This window comes from Carassius auratus, chromosome 46, assembly GCF_003368295.1.
Source record: "Carassius auratus strain Wakin chromosome 46, ASM336829v1, whole genome shotgun sequence".
Classification (NCBI taxonomy): Eukaryota; Metazoa; Chordata; class Actinopteri; order Cypriniformes; family Cyprinidae; genus Carassius; species Carassius auratus.
Genome location: NC_039288.1, coordinates 6,395,901 through 6,400,809, shown reverse-complemented (window position 1 = coordinate 6,400,809; position 4,909 = coordinate 6,395,901).

Genomic DNA, 4,909 nt, shown 5'->3' with positions numbered 1-4,909 from the left:
CACCAGGAGCAGTCGGCAGCCATTTATGCTTCATGGGACCAGATGCCAATAAAGAACCTTTATTATTAAAGAGTACACTTCAAAAGCGTTAAACTAAATCAACTCATCGATTTACCACTTTTTGAAAATACTTAGGACGAGATAGAGACAGAGATAGACACAGAAGAGGACAACAAGGGTAACTTCCACTATTTATTTCAGGAACTGGCAAACACATGCAAGGATCTGAGGTGAGTAGCAGAGTGATAAGTCAATCAAGATAACTTAGCTAGACGTAACAAAGTCTCTGTATTTGCAGAAGGATGATGGTTCCGTTCTGAAGAGATTGACTGAGGAAGTCTGTAGAGGATGATGGATCGACTACAGGTAAGGAATCAGGGACGTAGCATTCATGTGGAAACACTATAAGACCAGAGAGTGTCCGTATTAGAAGGCTGACAAATTAGCAAGTGCATGTAGTTGAAATTAGAATACCAAGGATTGTGAACTGGTAGGTGAAGCTGAAGGATCTGGCGCTCAGTGGATGGATGACTCCATGTCATCACCCAAATGTGAATATTCTGTCATCATTTCATGTCAGTCCAAACCATGACTTTTTTTTCCCCTTCTCTTGAACATAAAATAACCTATTTTGAGAAATGTTTGAATGTTATTTGTCCATTCAATCAAGTTCAATGGTAAACAAAACTACCAACGATTTTCAAAATATCTTCTTTGTGTTCCACATGAAGAAAGTCGTGCAGGTTTGGAATGACATGAGAGTGAATAAACACTGACAAAATGTTCATTTTTGTCTGAACAATCCTTTTAAGAATTCATGGTTTATACTTGAAGTGACCACTTTTTTTTAACTTCAAGTTGTGTATTTGCAAGAATGCCTTTCATGTTTCTTAATAGGGAAAATTCGATCTGCTACCTGTGATCTGCTCTGATTCAGCAAGAGCTAAATTACTAGTGAAATAACACACAAGCAACATTTGACATGGGCAATTTGAGACAAAGTAGTTAGCACAATGGATTGACTGATTCTCTATTTTTTCTTTTTTTTATGCAATCACAGAGGTTTTGTCTAACCTCATATATAATTGAATATTTCATGGAGAACAGTACCTGAAGTACCTAGAAAATTACAATCAAGTTTCACCATAAAAAAATCCTGACTGCCACCTCAAAGCAATGCTTTTATCAAAACCCAATCATTGTTGACACTTTAATCCTAAACTGAAATAAACTTCTGCATCAGAGACACAGAGTACAACATGACTAAAGCAACACTTGAGGTAAAAGGTATTCCTATATAACTCAAAAGATTATCGATTTGTGTAGAATCCATGAAATTATCAGATGCATTTTGAGACAAAAAAGACATATGATTGATTGGTGAATAATTCAATCAGTAGTTTGAATAAATAAAGGCTAAAGGCAGCAAAAAAAAAATAAAGAAATAAATCCAAGCATTGTAATAAATCATTCCCCAAATGGGAAAATGGATTAGGGTGTTTTTTTTGTTTGTTTGTTTGTTTGTTTGTTTTTTTAAGGAAATAGAAAGTAATCTCACTTTGACTATTCTGTTGAAAATGTTAATTCATTTGTGAAAAGTGCCTGTAGTAATATTGTAGTGCCAAGATACTTTGCACTTTAGAATAATGCTGGAGTTCACATAAAACTTGAGCACTCATGAAATGTGATTAATTAACAAAAATAAATGAATGAATGAATAAATAAATAAATAAAATAAAAAAAGTGTTCCTGTAGCTCAATTGGTAGAGCATTGCATTATCAAGCGCAAGTTTGGGGTTTCGATTCCCCAGGAACACATGATAGGTAAAAATGGATAGCCTGAATGCACTGTAAGTCGCGTCTGCTAAATGCATAAATTTAATAAAAATTTTAATTTAAAAGTGTGTGTTTGAGCAATATGTATATATTTTATGGTATTTGTTAAGCTTTGTTAATGCTATGTTAATATAAAAAAAATCTATATTTTACATAATTATTTTTATCAAGCTAATACTTATGCTAAGGATCTTCCCCTGCAGAGGTGCTAAAACAGGAGATCCAGAACCCAAAACTCATGTTTTCACCATTAGTAATCATTACTTAAAGGAACAGCTGAACCGACAATGAAAATTTAATGACAATTTACTCACCATCAGGCCATCTGAATGTAGATGAGATTGTTTGGTCACTGGAACAGATTATGAGAAATTTAGCATTACATCACTGGCTCACCAATGGAATGGGTGCTGTCAGAATGAGGGCACCCATTCTATGCAAATGATCCATTAATGAGCAAGTGATATAATACTTAATTTCTCAAAATCTTTTGAGAAATGGCAAAAAAATTCAAAAAACAAAACAATTGCTAATAGTTTCAAAATACTCTCTTAATTGCTGATGTTAATTATGTCTAGCATTCATGTAACTACTACACACTCCTGTAAGATTTGAGACTCTACACAACATGTTTTGAGAGTAGCGACCTTAGCATTAAAAGGTCTCTAGTCATGTTTTAAACATTTCAAAACACAAAATGCAGTGGATCTACAAAATGGTCAAAGGCACATGTTAAGAAAACAATTGGAAAAAAGCACAGGCAGACACAAAAACACTCAGTGCCCTATTTTAACGATCTAAAAGCAATGTGTAAAGCACACGGTGCAGGTGCACTCAGGGCATGTCCAAATCCACTTTTGCATTTTTGGAATGGGTTGTCCCTATTCTCTTAATGAGGAATGGGAATAATGTTCAATAAACCAACCAGAGTGTCATCTCCCATTCCTTTTAACCCTCTGAGGTCTAAGGGTATTTTTGGGGCCTGGAGAAGTTTTGTCATGCCCTGACATTTGTGCTTTTTTCAGTTGCTTATAAACATCTAAATGACTAAAGTCTAATATCACTGTATCAGCACAAACTGGGCTATAAAATGTGAGCAGCATGTATGTACATGATTGTGTTTTTGAGAAAATAATTTTTTATGCGTGGTTAGTGAAAAACTAAAAATGTTAAATCACCTGAATAAGGCCATAAAACACATACAGAACATTGGTTCTTGGGACTTTTGAGAACTGGAGCTTGTAGTCTAGAATTTTTCTTTCTAAATTATGTGAAAATCATCTTGTTTACTCACTCACAGAAAACAATATATTGATTTACATTTTCTAAGACACTTTTTGTTTTGAGATTTACACCTGAGAAGACAAAGGCCTGCATAATGAGCTGCATAATGAGCCTTTCAGTCAGCTGTGGGACTGATAGTGGAAGACTTACAAGAAAGAATGTGACGATAAAATAAATGTATATAATTTTATGTTTGTAGTTTATTTAGAATATATTTAATTATCCCACAACATAATTTAATATCCACTTGCGGGTGCAGTTAAACAGTTTATTAGGAACAATCAAAGCTGTCTTTCAAAGCTGAATTTTTTGCATCATTACTCCAGTCACAATCCTTCAGAAATCTGTCAGGGACCAGGCAGACCCAGTCCCAGCCAATCCATAATGCTCACACTCCCCCGAGTACTAATCACACGCACCTTATCACCATCATCGTGGCACTATAAAACACTCGCCCATGAACAAGTTCACCGTCAAGCCTCCAATAGGAATTGACCTCACAATCTTGTCTACAGTTCACCTCAACTTTGGAAGATCGCCAGAAGTAACGTATACTTACCTTTTGAGAAGCTAACCTGTGTGTCTTTGTTCTCCTGTCTCCAGAACGCCTGTGACCTGAAATTCCCTTCGAGCCCTGATATCTCCTGAGTTCTTGTGCGACTCTCTGGGCATTGACTTTCCTCTGCAAGGCAAAAGAGACAAGTATTAATATCCTGGAATTGTGTGGCTTTGACATCTCGACACTTGACGGACTCGCCTGTTCCGTAACAGTGAGCGAGTCTGTAACCAGGCACACCACCACCTTCACAGATGCTCACCATAAGCAATCCCTTACCTACCAGCCTGGTCAACTGGTATGGCTATCCACACGGGACATCCTGTTACGACAACCCTGTAGGAAGTTAAGCCCCAAGTACATAAGACCATTCCCGATTGAATGACAGATTAACCCCGTCACTTACCGACTCCAACTTCCCGCTCAGTACCGGATACACCCTACCTTTCATGTCTCCTTATTGAAACCACATCACTTACCTGTTTCTGTTCCCTCTGCGGACTCGGTCCCTGACGATGGCCGTCCATCGACGCTGAACCCATCTACACAGTGAAGGAGATACTGGACTCCCGGCGTCATGGAGGATGGTTAGATTATTGGTAGACTGGGAAGATTATGGACCAGAAGAGAGGGGTTGGGTGCCTCGCCAAGATATTCTCGGCCCAAGTCTGCTCACAGAGTTTCATGCTCCGCATCCAGAGAAACCCGCTCCACGACACCGAGGCAGACCCCCACGATGCCGGAGAATAAGATCCGCTGGTGTGGACCCTGGAGGGGGAGGGGGGGTAGTGTCAGGGACCAGGCAGACTCGGTCCCAGCCAATCCACAATGCTCACACTCCCCTGAATACTTATCACACGCACCTGATCCCCATCATTGTGGCACTACAAAACACTCACCCATGCACCAGTTCACCATCAAGCCTCCAACAGGAATCGACCTCATGATCTTGTCTCCAGTTCACCGACTTCGGAAGATCACCAGAAGTAACGTATACTTACCTTTTTGAGAATCTAAACTGTGTGTCTTTGTTCTTCTGTCACAGGCGTTCTGTAGACAATATCTGTGATCTGAAATTCCATTTGAGCCCCGACATCTCCTGAGTTCTTGTGCGACTCTATGGGCATTGACCTTAAAGAAACAAGTATTAATATCCTGGAATTGTGTGACTTTGATGTCTCGACACTTGACGAACTCACCTGTATTTCACAGAAGTAAAATCCACTGAACCCG